Source organism: Staurois parvus, unplaced genomic scaffold (assembly GCF_062004578.1).
Source record: "Staurois parvus isolate SC_StPar_1 unplaced genomic scaffold, SC_StPar_1.0 ptg003601l, whole genome shotgun sequence".
Taxonomy (NCBI): domain Eukaryota; kingdom Metazoa; phylum Chordata; class Amphibia; order Anura; family Ranidae; genus Staurois; species Staurois parvus.
The window spans coordinates 382,493-398,333 of NW_028321397.1; the positions used below are offsets into that span (position 1 = coordinate 382,493).

The window sequence follows — 15,841 nt, forward strand, 5'->3', positions numbered from 1 at the left end:
CAGAATAAAAACAGGAAATAGAAAATCTGCCCCTCCGACTTTTCTGCCGCCCAGCAAAGAATGTCACGTAATGTTTGATTTTTAAATAAAAAATACAAATCAACATTTTGCAACCCATATACCCCATCCACATACTAATGGAGGCTGTAGACGGCTCGAAAACCGCGCATTTTTTGGTCTGATAAATAAAAAAATTGGTCGTTCGTTAAACCAGCGTAACCACCAATGATTCCGAAAATCGGCCAACCAAGTCATAAAGTTCACCCCATATAACAGGCAAAACTTCTGTTCCTTCCAGGTCACGGCTCATGCGCATATTTTTTTCGTAAAAACGATCGTACGATTTGACCATCATAGACACGAAAATCGGTCGTTTTCCACAAATTTTCCTACATGACCGTTAATCCAAAAGTGGAAAAAAACGCAAAAACCGGCCTACAAATTAACCCACTAACAGTGCGAAAATCGGCCGATTAATCTTTCGGACGAAAAATCGGCCGATTAATCTTTCGGACGACAAATGGTCCGATTTTCGAACCATCTATGGCCGGCATTAGGCTGACTTCACACTGAGGAGTTTTTGAAGCGCTTCTGCGTTAAAAAAGCGCTTGAAAAGCTCAAGAAAAATGCTTCCCTATTTCTATCTATACGTTTTCATACTGGGGCAGTGCGCTTCCATTGCGGTGTAAAAACTCCTGCTTGCAGCATCTTTGGAGCACGTTTGTTGAGTTAAAAAAAATGCCCCAAAAACGCATGTTCCTATTGAAATCAATGGAAAACGCCTGGAAAATGCCACTGACGAAGGTTTTTTGTGCAGTTTTTAAGTGACATACGACAGAAAACGTTTCAGTTCCCCATAATGATGATCTCTCTTTATGGTTTATTGTTTCTTTAAATAATCAGATTTGTAGACGATCTGCCAAAGGTCACATTGGAAGAATTAAGCTCCTCCTCTCACCGGCCCAAACGCCATATGTCAGGTATTAATCTCAGCATAGGGCATGTCAGGATTATGGACAATGACTTAAAGGGATAAATATGTGTCATTTATATACAGAGGATCTGAGTTATGAAATAGCTGAAAAACTGGAATATCGCCTGCAGCTGCTGGGGAGATGTTTGCTTTAAAGCTGAACAAGTAAATATTGCCTAAAATCCATCCATCGTGTTTATTCTTTTAGAATCTCGGTGAGCTTTGTGTATTTCTTCCAGATCTGTGCAGTCATCCAGTGTAATAAAGACCGCTCACAGCTGCTCTCTCTGCTTGTGCAGGGTGGCTGGTCTTGTCTCTGCCTCTGCTGTAGTCTTCTGCAGGCAGCCTGTAGTGGGTGGAGCCTGCTGGGCCCATCATATAACTCTGCTGTCTCTCTGCTTGTGCAAGGTGGCTGGTCTTGTCTCCGCCTCTCCTGTAGTCTTCTGCAGGCAGCCTGTAGTGGGTGGAGCCTGCTGGGCCTATCTCATCACTCTGCTGACTCTCCTTGTGCAAGGTGGCTGGTCTTGTCTCCGCCTCTCCTGTAGTCTTCTGCAGGCAGCCTGTAGTGGGTGGAGCCTGCTGGGCCTATCTCATCACTCTGCTGACTCTCCTTGTGCAGGGTGGCTGGTCTTGTCTCCGCCTCTCCTGTAGTCTTCTTCAGGCAGCCTGTAGTGGGTGGAGTCTGCTGGGCCCATCCCATCACTCTGCTGTCTCTACTTGTGCAGGGTGGCTGGTCTTGTCTCCGCCTCTCCTGTAGTCTTCTGCAGGCAGCCTGTAGTGGGTGGAGCCTGCTGGGCCTATGCCATCACTCTGCTGTCTCTCCTTGTGCAGGGTGGCTGGTCTTGTCTCCGCCTCTCCTGTAGTCTTCTTCAGGCAGCCTGTAGTGGGTGGAGCCCATCCCATCACTCTCCTGTCTCTCCTTGTGCACGGTGGCTGGTCTGGTCTCCGCCTCTGGGCCCATCCCATAGCTGTGCTGTCTCTCTGCCTGTGCAGGGTGGCTGGTCTTGTCTCCGCCTCTCCTGTAGTCTTCTTCAGGCAGCCTGTAGTGGGTGGAGCCTGCTGGGCCTATCCCATAACTCTGCTGTCCCTCTGCTTGTGCAGGGTGGCTGGTCTGGTCTCCGCCTCTCCTGTAGTCTTCTGCAGGCAGCCTCTAGTGGGTGGAGCCTGCTGGGCCCATCCCATAACTCTGCTATCTCTCCTTGTACTGGGTGACCAGTCTTATCTTCACCCCCTCCTGTACTTTTCTGTCTGTCATGGGTGAAGCCTGCCGGACCCCTCCCACAGCTCTGCTTTCTGCACAGGCAATGTGTCATTGCTCATTTTACAAGGTAATATCTGGGTTTGAAAAGGCATTTGGTGCACACAAAGCAGAGTTATATCCTTTGTGGCTATTGAGGAATATATTGAGTGAAGGCTTTTGTGCCCAAGTTCAGCTTTCCTGAAAATCAAGAAGAGAACCCATACAGAACTCAGGATTACATGGAAGTTTTCCATCTTTAGTGAGTTGAGTGCTCCGGTCCATCATGATTGGATTCTTCCCAGCAACGGACTAATAATCGTTCAGATTTCATTTCGTGACGCAGCCGCAGCATGAGAAAGTGAGGACGGAGGAGCTGTCTCAATATTGACTTTAGACTGCTGCCAATGAGGCGGCACTTGCCAAACGGCTGCAGGCTCTCCAGTTCTCAGCACCCATCTGCCTAGCTAAATTCAGGAAAACAGATCCGGATCTTCCTTCATGGCTGGGAGCCCATGTGGGGGTGACACCCGAAAACAGAACCAAAATTGAGATCTGCCGTTCAGTTGGCTGGCCGGACCGCTAAACGCCATCTCTGGATGTAGCAGCACTCTGTGCTATGGAGGCGTAGGAAATAGATAATTAGCTGCTTCCAGTTTGTGTGCGAACAGAACCGCCATCTCTGAACCAGGGGCGGACTGACAACTCATGGGGCCCCCGGGCAATAGGGGATCATGGGGCCCCTGTGTCCTTGCCCAAACTCAAACAAACCTATGAAAAAGGTACCAGGGGCATCTCATGGGGCCCCCTACTGACCCTGGGCCCTCAGGCAGTGCCCGACTTTCCAAATGGTCAGTCCGCCCCTGCTCTGAACGGAAACTGCATCCAGGGTCGGTCAGATCCCTTGATTGCAAGTAATCACCCGGGTATGCAGTTACGCACAAACAGTGGCAGCACTGACCATTAAATTGTACAAAGTACAAGGTACAAATTCTTGCTGGTGACCTCCCCTGAATGACCCCCTCAGCCCGGGTTCACACTGATGCGGTGCGGAATTTGCAGCGTTTTCAGTGCAAATTCCGCACCGCATCACAATCGCACCCCATTCATGCGAACCGCTGCGGGTGTGTATGTTATGTTAACAACACCCTGAAATCGGTCCGCAAAATACAGTGCGATGTGTGGAATCGGATCGCATGTGTCTGAATGCGATCTGATTCTAGGGCGAACCCAAAAAAGGGTCCTGCACATTTTTGGTGCGGATGAGGTGCGATTTGAGCCATACAAGATGTATGGTTCAAATTGCACCGCACACAAATCTCATCTGATTTGCAGAGGAATGCGGTGCGGTTCCGGTGAGAATCACATGCGATATGCCGCACCGCACATATGTGAACCCGGCTAAAAGTAAAGAAGCCGCAGGTATGACTAAAACCCAGTGCCAGTCTGGTCCTGGTGCTGGTGGAACACCATCTCAACAACAGGGATGAGGGGAGTGATTTCGGCAAAATTTTTGGTGTCAGTGGAATTTTGCCGAAGAGGAAACCCTCAAATTTGTTCATTGAGCTGCTTAGGTGAAACAGGCCTGATAGAAGGATGATCTGATATTTTTCTTTATTTAGACAAAGGGTCTCCAATCTTTACAAGCAAAGAGTCAGTTCACTGTCCCTGAGACTTTAGGGGGCCAGACTTTTCCCAGTGGGAATAGAAAATGCCCCGATGTCATTGGATGTAACCAATGCCCCATCACTGGTACCAATGGGAGAAATAGTGACCCATTGTTGGTGTCAGTGGAAGGAGGAATGGCCCATCAATGGTGTCAGTGCAAGAAATAGTGTCTTGTATCAGTGGGAGTAACAGTGCCCCATCGTTGGTGTCAGTGGAAGGAAGAATGTCCCATCAATGGTGTCAGTGGGAGAAATAGTGCTTTGTATCAGTGGGAGAAATAGTGCCCCATTGTTGGTGTCAGTAGAAGGAAGAATGCCTCATCAATGGTGTCAGTGGGAGAAAGAGTGCCTTGTATCAGTGGGAGAAACAGTGCCCCATCATTGGTGTCAGTGGAAGGAAGAATGTCCCATCAATGGTGTCAGTGGGAGAAATAGTGCCCCATCGTTGGTGTCAGTGGAAGGAAGAATGTCCCATCAATGGTGTCAGTGCAAGAAATAGTGTCTTGTATCAGTGGGAGTAACAGTGCCCCATCGTTGGTGTCAGTGGAAGGAAGAATGTCCCATCAATGGTGTCAGTGGGAGAAATAATGCCCCATCATTGGTGTCAGTGGAAAGAAGAATGTCCCATCAATGGTGTCAGTGGGAGAAAGAGTGCCTTGTATCAGTGGGAGAAATAGTGTGCCTAGGGCAAACAAAGGGCCACATTCGGCCCTTAGGCTCAAGTTTGAAGACCACTGATTTAGATGATGTATTTTTGTGCTTTATTTTAAATTTAATTTATAGGTTTCTTTCTTAAAAATTTGCTGTATGTGACAAATATTTGCACAGTGGAAACAAAAAAAAAAAAAATCACAATATTTTGTTTAATATAGAAATTTGCTATGATCATAACTGCCATCTAGTGGCCACATTGCAGTATTTTTCCTGATATACCTCAATTTAAAAAAAATACAGCATTATGGCCACTAGATGGTGCTATTTTGTGTTGTGGCTGTGAAAATGTTTGTCAAATTCATACATCAAACTTTTCATTAAAAAAACTCTTAATTTTCTTTGATTGCTGCTGTCATTTCACATACAAAAAATTAGCCAGGCTGGGTGTACTGAAATCAATCGATGGATCAACTACGGGCTGGAAAAATCCGTATGTAGATGGATAGGAAACTGGCTAAAAGATGGTATTCAGAGAGTAGTGGTTAATGATTCTTACTCTGAATGGTCCAGGGGTGTCAGTGGGGTACCCCAAGGTTAAGTGTTATTAGTGGCGTACCCCAAGGTTTAGTGTAATTAGTGGCGTACCCCAAGGTTACGTGTTATTAGTGGGGTACCCCAAGGTTCAGTGTTATTAGTGGGGTACCCCCAGGTTACGTGTTATTAGTGGTGTACCCCAAGGTTCAGTGTTATTAGTGGGGTACCCCAAGGCTCAGTGTTCTTAGTGGCGTACCCCAAGGTTATGTGTTATTAGTGGTGTACCCCAAGGTTACGTGTTATTAGTGGGGGACCCCAGGGTTCAGTGTTATTAGTGGTGTACCCCAAGGTTCAATGTTATTAGTGGTGTACCCCAAGGTTCAGTGTTATTAGTGGTGTACCCCAAGGTTACGTGTTATTAGTGGTGTACCCCAAGGTTCAGTGTTATTAGTGGGGTACCCCAAGGTTACGTGTTATTAGTGGTGTACCCCAAGGTTCAATGTTATTAGTGGTGCACCCCAAGGTTCAGTGTTATTAGTGTGGTACCCCAAGGTTACGTGTTATTAGTGTGGTACCCCAAGGTTACGTGTTATTAGTGGGGTACCCCAAGGTTATGTGTTATTATTGGGGTACCCCAAGGTTCAATGTTATTAGTGGCGTACCCCAAGGTTCAGTGTTATTAGTGGCGTACCCCAAGGTTACGTGTTATTAGTGTGGTACCCCAAGGTTACGTGTTATTAGTGGGGTACCCCAAAGTTATGTGTTATTATTGGGGTACCCCAAGGTTCAATGTTATTAGTGGCGTACCCCAAGGTTCAGTGTTATTAGTGGCGTACCCCAAGGTTCAGTGTTATTAGTGGGGTACCCCAAGGTTCAGTGTTGGTAGTGGGGTACCCCACGGTTCAGTGTTATTAGTTGTGTACCCCAAGGTTCAGTGTTGGGACCCTTACTTTGTAATATATTTATAAACAATATAGGGTCTGGGGTTATAAATCCCATTTCAGTCTTTGCAGATGACACCAAGCTGTGCCATGGAATAACGTCCTTGCAGGATGTCTCCAACCTACAAGCCGACCTCAATGCTCTGTGTAATTGGGGGACTATGGGGCCAATGAGGGTTAATGGTGATAAATGTAAGGTTCTGCACTTGAGGGCTAAGAGTATGCATACATCATACATACTAGGGGGGGTACAACTGGCGGGGGGGTCAATGGTGGAGAAAGATCTGGGGGGTCAATGGTGGAGAAAGATCTGGGGGGGTCAATGGTGAAGGATCTGGGGGGGGTCAATGGTGGAGAAGGATCTGGGGGGGTCAATGGTGGAGAAGGATCTGGGGGGGTCAATGGTGAAGGATCTGTGGGTTCTGGTAGATCACAAGCTTGATAATGGCATGTAATGCCAAGCTGCGGTTTATAAAGCCAGCAAAATCCTGTCTTGTATTAGGAGAGGTATAGACTCTCATTTTACCCCCCCCCCCCCGCTACAAATTGTTAGTAAGACCTCATCTGGAATATGCAGTTCAGTTTTGGGCTCCAATTCACAAAAAGAACATTGGGGAACTAGAGAAAGTACAGAGAAGGGCAACCAAATTGATACGAGGCATGGAGGAGATCAGCTATGAGGAAAGATTAGAGGAACTGAATGTATTCTCTCTTGAGGAGATTAAGGGGGATATGATCTCCATGTATAATACATAAGGGGGGATATGATCTCCATGTATAATACATAAGGGGGGATATGATCTCCATGTATAATACATAAGGGGGGATATGAGCTCTATGTATAATACATAAGGGGGATATGATCTCCATGTATAATACATAAGGGGGATATGATCTCCATGTATAATACATAAGGGGGATATGATCTCCATGTATAATACATAAGGGGGGATATGATCATCATGTATAATACATAAGGGGGATATGATCTCCATGTATAATACATAAGGGGGATATGATCTCCATGTATAATACATAAGGGGGATATGATCTCCATGTATAATACATAAGGGGGGATATTATCTCCATGTATAATACATAAGGGGGGATATGATCTCCATGTATAATACATAAGGGGGGATATGATCTCCATGTATAATACATAAGGGGGATATGATCTCCATGTATAATACATAAGGGAGGGATATGATCACCATGTATAATACATAAGGGGGGGATATGATCTCCATGTATAATACATAAGGGGGGATATGATATCCATGTATAATACATAAGGGGGGATATGATCTCCATGTATAATACATAAGGGGGGAATATGATCTCCATGTATAATACATAAGGGGGGATATGATCTCCATGTATAATACATAAGGGGGATATGATCTCCATGTATAATACATAAGGGGGATATGATCTCCATGTATAATACATAAGGGGGATATGATCTCCATGTATAATACATAGGGGGGAGGTAGGATCTCCATGTATAATACATAAGGGGGGATATGATCTCCATGTATAATACATAAGGGGGGGATATGATCTCCATGTATAATACATAAGGGGGGATATGATCTCCATGTATAATACATAAGGGGGATATGATCTCCATGTATAATACATAAGGGGGGATATGATCTCCATGTATAATACATAGGGGGGGGGATAGGATCTCCATGTATAATACATAAGGGGGATATGATCTCCATGTATAATACATAAGGGGGATATGATCTCCATGTATAATACATAAGGGGGGATATGATCTCCATGTGTAATACATAAGGGGGGATATGATCTCCATGTATAATACATAAGGGGGGATATGATCTCCATGTATAATACATAAGGGGGGGGGATATGATCTCCATGTATAATACATAAGGGGGGATATGATCTCCATGTATAATACATAAGGGGGGGATATGATCTCCATGTATAATACATAAGGGGGGATATGATCTCCATGTATAATACATAAGGGGGGGATAAGATCTCAATGTATAATACATAAGGGGAGATATGATCTCCATGTATAATACATAAGGGGGGATATGATCTCCATGTATAATACATAAGGGGGGATATGATCTCCATGTATAATACATAAGGGGGATATGATCTCCATGTATAATACATAAGGGGGGATATGATCTCCATGTATAATACATAAGGGAGATATGATCTCCATGTATAATACATAAGGGAGATATGATCTCCATGTATAATACATAAGGGGGATATGATCTCCATATATAAATACATAAGGGGGGATATGATCTCCATATATAAATACATAAGGGGGATATGATCTCCATATATAAATACATCAGTGGTTCATATAGTGAACTCGGTGTAGAGCTATTCCCCCTGAGGTCATCACAGAGAACAAGGGGGCGCCCTTTACGTCTGGAGAAAAAGAAATTTAATCTCCACATATGGAAAGGTTTCTTCACAGTAAGAGCTGTGAAAATATAGAATAGACTCCCTCAAGAGTTGGTTCTGGCCAGCTCAGTGGATTGCTGTAGGAAAGTCCTGGATTCTTTCTTGGATACACAGAATATAACTGGATATAACATTTATAGGTAAAGTTGATCCAGGGAATATCCAATTGCCTCTCGGGGGATCAGGAAGGATTTTTTGTTCCCCTGCCTTCTTCTGGATCAACTGTGGGTGTAGGATTATAATTTATTTTTGGTTGAACTGGATGGACTTTTGTTTTTTTTCAGCCAGACTAACAATGTAACTTCAGTAAAGCCAACCTGCCCATAGATGGATCGAATTTCGACAGGTCCCTGCCAAAGATTCGATCCATCTATGGCCGGGCTTACGTCATGTAGGAGTCAGAGGATGGAACCACGCCATATGGGGGATGGTAACAGAAAGCCGACACTCCTGGAAATGTCAGATTCCAAAGAGATTGACAGAAGCTGCATTTCTGGAATGATGGGCAGGTAGGAGACATGGGCTGTGAATATACGCGTATAATGCCTCTTCTCTAGCAGGGCACATTCATATCTTGCTACCCTGAGCAGTCCTGAAGAAGATGTACCTTTTTTTCTTCCTTTTAGCTATATTAACAAGTCTTAACATGCAAAATCAAAATTATTAAAGCTGAACACAAAAAACTTTCATATATAAAGTATGTTTCTACTACAAAGGTTGCACCACACGGCTTTGATTCAGATATTACCATGTAAAAATAGCAATGACAAATTACTTCGCATGCATGAACTTAGGATCAAAAATGATATTTGATAACAGGTCCACTTTCAGTTCCCACAATCCATATGAAGTCTCCATCTGCTAACTTGAAAAGAAAATGTTGGAAATGAAAAGAGGGGAATGAGGCTGTAATCCTGTTACGTGTCCGAGGAGGAAGTGAGGAGGTGGTTGTGTATTAGTGTTCACTAACTAATATTATCCCATTAAAGAAACACTCGCCTTCAATTTCTCCTTAGCTGGACTGCATCTGGCAGAGAGACGGACACATGCTGTCCCTTTATTCTGCCTGTAAATGTTATGAGCCGACTAACAGAGGTCCCTCCTCCTCCTCTGTGACCCCAGAACAAACATTTCCCACATATACTGTACTGCCAGACCCCTGATCACTGCATCACAGCTTTGTCATGAAAACCTGATGTCTTTGGTCCCTCACTGAGGAGGGATACAATGATTTGTAGCTAAAGGGAACACAGATGATGGGGATGAGGAGAGGAGGATAGGAGAGAGACTAGAAGAGGGGAGAGGAGAGAGACTAGAGGAGAGGAGAGAGAATAGAAGAGAGGAGGAGAGAGAGAAGGAAAGGAGAGAGACTAGAGGAGAGAGAATAGAAGAGAGGAGGAGAGAGAGAAACAAGGAGAGAGACTAGAGGAGAGGAGAGAATAGAAGAGAGGAGGAGAGAGAGAAGGGAAGGAGAGAGACTAGAGGAGAGAGAATAGAAGAGAGGAGGAGAGAGAGAAGGGAAGGAGAGAGACTAGAGGAGAGGAGAGGAGAGAGAATAGAAGAGAGGAGGAGAGAGAGAAGGGAAGGAGAGAGACTAGAGAAGGAGAAAGAATAGAAGAGAGGAGTATAGAGAGAAGGGAAGGAGAGAGACTAGAGGAGAGGAGAGAGAATAGAAAAGAGGAGTATAGAGAGAAGGGAAGGAGAGAGACTAGAGGAGAGGAGAGGAGAGAGAATAGAAGAGAGGAGAGGAGAGAGAATAGAAGAGAGGAGAAGAGAGAGAAGGGAAGGAGAGGGACTAGAGGAGAGGAGAGAGAATAGAAGAGAGGAGGAGAGAGAGAAGGGAAGGAGAGAGACTAGAGGAGAGGAGAGAATAGAAGACAGGAGGAGAGAGAGAAGGGAAGGAGAGAGACTAGAGAAGGAGAGAGAATAGAAGAGAGGAGTATAGAGAGAAGGGAAGGAGAGAGACTAGAGGAGAGGAGAGAGAATAGAAGAGAGGTGGAGAGAGAGAAGGGAAGGAGAGGGACTAGAGTAGAGGAGAGAAAATAGAAGAGAGGAGGAGAGAGAGAAGGGAAGGAGAAAGACTAGAGAAGGAGAGAGAATAGAAGAGAGGAGTATAGAGAGAAGGGAAGGAGAGAGACTAGAGGAGAGGAGAGAGAATAGAAGAGAGGAGGAGAAATAGAAGGGAAGGAGAGGGACTAGAGGAGAGGAGAGAGAATAGAAGAGAGGAGGAGAGAGAGAAGGGAAAGAGAGAGACTAGAGGAGAGAGAATAGAAGAGAGGAGGAGCGATAGAGAAGGGAAAGAGAGAGACTAGAGGAGAGAGAATAGAAGAGAGGAGTATAGAGAGAAGGGAAGGAGAGAGACTAGAGGAGAGGAGAGAGAATAGAAGAGAGGAAAAGAGAGAGAAGGGAAGGAGAGGGACTAGAAGAGAGGAGAGAGAATAGAAGAGAGGAGGAGAGAGAGAAGGGAAGGAGAGAGGCTAGAGGAGGAGAGAGGTGAGAAGAGGATAGAGAATAGAGGAGGGGAGAAGAAAGAAGGGAAGGACCGAGACTAGAGAAGGGGAGGGGAGAGGGGAATAGAGAGAAGAAAGAATGGAGATGTGGAGGAAAAGCGAGAAGAGGGGGAAGAGGAGAGAAGAGAGAATAGAGAGGGGAGAAGAAAAGAGTAGGAGGGAGGAGAAAGCATAGGATCCAAAGACATACTGGTAGGTGAATTGGCTCCTGTCTAAATTGTCCCTAGTATGTGTATGTATGAATGTGAGTTAGGGACCTTAGACTGTACGCCCCTCGGGGGCGGGGACTGATGTGAATGTACAATATATATGTAAAGTGCTGTGTAAATTGACAGCACTATATAAGTACCTGAAATAAATATATAGGATAGAGGAGGGAAGGGGAGGAGAGGAGAGAGAATAGAGAAAATGATGGCAGCAAAGAAACAAAAGAAGGGAGAAGTGGCAAGGATCGTGGACAGCGAAGGAAGGGGAGAGGGAGAGGAAAAGAGAGGGAGAAGAGGAGGTGAATAGAGAAGTGCAGAAGAGAGGAGGGGAGAAATGAGAGTTGAGAAGGGGGAAGGGAGAAAAATGAGAACACAGGAGGGGAGAGGGAAAAGAAGGGAGGAGAGGAGAGGAGAGAGAAAAGTAAAGAGGAGGAAAGTAGAGAAGTGCAGAAGAGAGGAGGGGAGAGGATAGAGAAAAGAGAAGATGAGGTGAGCAAGGAAGTGCAGAGCAGAGGAGGGGAGGAAAGAGAACAGAGTTGAGAAGGGGGAGGGGAGAAGAATGAGACCAGAGAAGGGGAGAGAAGAGTGAAAAAAAGAGGAGGGGAGAGGAGAGAGAAAAGAGAAGAGAAGATGAGGCGAGTAAAAAAGTACGGAGAAGAGGAGGGGAGAGGAAGAGAAGAGAGAGTAGAGAAGAAGAGAGGATAGAAGAATAAGAACAGAGAAAGGGAGAGGAGAGAAGAGGTGAGGCAAGAGGGGAGAAGAGAGAGAATAGAAGTAGGAAAGAGCAGCAGAGTAGAGGAACAACAAAAGAAGAGGAAGAGGATAGATGAAGGGAGGAGAACAAGGTAGTGGGGGGGGGGGAGAAAGAATAGGGTAGAGGTGAGGAGGGGAGAAGAGTAGAAGGGAGGGGGGAGGAGAAAGAATAGAGTAGAGAAGGGGAGAGGAGAGAGAAATGAGAATGGGAGAGGAGAGAGAAAAGAGAATGGGAGAGAAGAGGAGAGAGAAAAGAGAATGGGAGAGGAGAGAGAAAAGAGAATGGGAGAGGAGAGAGAAAAGAGAATGGGAGAGGAGAGGAGAGAGAAAAGAGAATGGGATAGGAGAGAGAAAAGAGAATGGGAGAGGAGAGGAGAGAGAAAATAGAATGGGAAAAAAGAGAATGGGAGAGGAGAGGAGAGAGGAGAGAAAAAGAGAAGGGAAGAGGGGGGAGTGGACGGGAGGAAAGCAGAGGGAAGGCAGGAGGGGAGAGGAGAGTGGAGACAGACATAGGGGAGAAGAAGGTAGAAAAGGAGAGAAGCGCAAAAGAGTAAAGAAAATTAAACAGAGAAGAAGAGATAAAAGCCCTTTTTTCTGCAGAGCACAGATTATGATGCGAGCCGTGGTTGCAGCGAATGGATATCACTGGTAAATAAGTCCCACTGAGAGCCGCCTGCAAACAGCTGAGTGAAGATGAAAGTGATTTCGCTGAATCCCGGCATCCACCTGAGATGTTATTTCTGCAACTCTGATGTGAAGCGAAGAAGAGCTACTAGTAGTCATAAAAGAAGATATGTAGAGCACCAATAAAATCGGCAGATTTCCCATCAAGTGGCACATAAAAGGTGAGGTTTATGCCTTTGTTTCGCAGACTTCTGATGACAGGAGCCGGGTATATTATCTCTATATAAAACAATGACAGTTGTGGCAGACGGAGGCAGGGCCGGTCTGAGGACTGGGCAGAGAAGGCAGGGCCGGTCTGAGGACTGGGCAGAGAAGGCATGGCCGGTCTGAGGACTGGGCAGAGAAGGCAGGGCCGGTCTGAGGACTGGGCAGAGAAGGCAGGGCCGGTCTGAGGACTGGGCAGAGAAGGCAGGGCCGGTCTGAGGACTGGGCAGAGAAGGCAGGGCCGGTCTGAGGACTGGGCAGAGAAGGCAGGGCCGGTCTGAGGACTGGGCAGAGAGGGCAGATGCCTCAAATGTAAAGACAAAAAAAAAAAAAACACCACATTTCCCTCTGATTCTGAGCCCCATTATACTTATGGAGCCAATACGGGATTTGAAGTCAAGAATCGTCCACTTCCTACTGTGGCTATACAGGTAGAGGGTGTGTACCAGCAGTGCTCCTCTTGGTGACTTCGAGCACAATTGCTTGTCACAGATGACTCATACATGCCAACTCTCCCTTATTTGCCAGGACAGTCCCACATCTTGGCCCTCTGTCCTGGATTTACCAAGACAGTCCTGCATATTGGCCTTCTGTCCTCGATTTGTCAGAACAGTCCCACATCTTGACCCTCTGCCCCAGATTTGCTAAGACAGTCCTGCATCTTGACTTTCTGTCCAGATTTTCCAGGACAGTTTTCCATCTTGTCCTGTCCTGGATTTGCCAGGACAGTCTCACATCTTGGCACCCTGCCCCAGATTTGCCAAGACAGTCCTGCATCTTGGCTTTTCCTCCCACCGATAGTGTCCCAGGATGACAGCATGAACCTTGACATGTGCAGTAACACAAAAGGCATGAACTGATCAAAACCATGTCCAGGCGGAACCAACTAGTAAAGCCGGGGTGATCTGCAGTCCCCACATATTTAGCTGCAGGTGGGTCTAACAGTGTCCAGGGATCTGGGACTTTTATCATTAAAAAAGCAGTTTTTGAGCTGCACTCTTTGCCTAGGCTGAGATGATGTCATTAGTCTGCTGCAGGCAGGAGGAAGCATTTTCTCAGTCTACCCTCCCCCAGAGATCAGACTGTACATTGTAATTCTGTAGCAAGGTGAGAGACGGCAGCAGGAGGCTGATCTGCCTCAGATATTTGTGAACACAGCTAAAAACTGTGTAAACATCTCAGTCCAGGAAGTAGATAGTGACCCGGGATGATGTCTGAACAAAGATGGCGCCGTCCTTCTGGAGAGAAAAGCAGTTGAAGGCATTGATAAGGAGTCCTGTGATCTCTGTGAGAGGTAATAAATACCTGGAAGGGTTACACTGACACATTACTTAACATGAGAAATACGTCTGATGACAGGTCCACTTTAAGACCTGCCATCCACCTGAAGATGTCACATCCTGATCCTGCTCAGCCAATGTCTATGGAAGTGGAGACAGAAGACAGCGCAGAGGCTGCGCCCTGTCATTAGGAGCCCCGTGTAACCATCGCTCACTGTCACCGTCCTGGTTATTTATACACCGTTAGGTGCCACAGATGATGTAACACTGATGGCACACGAGGCAGAGAGTGAGGAGAGATCTACAGATGATGGTGTCACACAGCGCAAATCTACAAGGCATTGTCCTGGCTAACACAGTCATCACTGTCACCCCTCCATACCAAGACAACGCCAAATACACAAACAACAACAAATACACAAACAACACCAAATACACAAACACCAAATACACAAACAACGTCAAATACACAAACAACGCCAAATACACAAACACCAAATACACAAACAACACCAAATACACAAACACCAAATACACAAACAACGTCAAATACACAAACAACAACAAATACACAAACAACACCAAATACACAAACACCAAATACACAAACAACGTCAAATACACAAACAACAACAAATACACAAACAACAAATACACAAACAACACCAAATACACAAACACCGCCAAATACACAAACACCAAATACACAAACACCGCCAAATACACAAACACCAAATACACAAACAACACCAAATACACAAACACCAAATACACAAACAACGTCAAATACACAAACAACAACAAATACACAAACAACAAATACACAAACAACACCAAATACACAAACACCGCCAAATACACAAACAACGCCAAATACACAAACACCAAATACACAAACAACACCAAATACACAAACACCGCCAAATACACAAACACCAAATACACAAACAACGCCAAATACACAAACACCAAATACACAAACAACAAATACACAAACAACGCCAAATACACAAACAACACCAAATACACAAACAACACCAAATACACAAACAACAAATACACAAACACCAAATACACAAACAACAAATACACAAACAACAACAAATACAAAAACAACACCAAATACACAAACAACGACAAATAAACAACACCAAATACACAAACAACACCAAATACAAAAACAACAACAAATACACAAACACCAAATGCACAAACAACGACAAATACACAAACAACACCAAATACAAAAACAACAACAAATACACAAACAAATACACACACCAAATACATAAACAACAAATACACAAACAACGCCAAATACACAAACAAAGCCAAATACACAAACAACGCCAAATACACAATCACCAAATACACAAACAACGCCAAATACACAAACAACGCCAAATACACAAACAACACCAAATACACAAACAACGCCAAATACACAAACAACGCCAAATACACAAACACCAAATACACAAACAACACCAAATACACAAACACCAAATACACAAACAACGCCAAATACACAAACACCAAATACACAAACAACACCAAATACACAAACACCAAATACACAAACAACGCCAAATACACAAACACCAAATAGACAAACAACGCCAAATACACAAACACCAAATACACAAACAACACCAAATACACAAACACCAAATACACAAACAACGCCAAATACACAAACACCAAATACACAAACACCAAATACACACACAAC

General features: G+C 44.9%; 1 protein-coding gene across 1 annotated transcript in view; it reads right to left on the reverse strand.

Moving 5' to 3' along the window:
* LRP3 (LDL receptor related protein 3) overlaps nucleotides 1-15,841 on the reverse strand; it is a 64,106-nt gene that overhangs the window by 33,008 nt on the left and 15,257 nt on the right.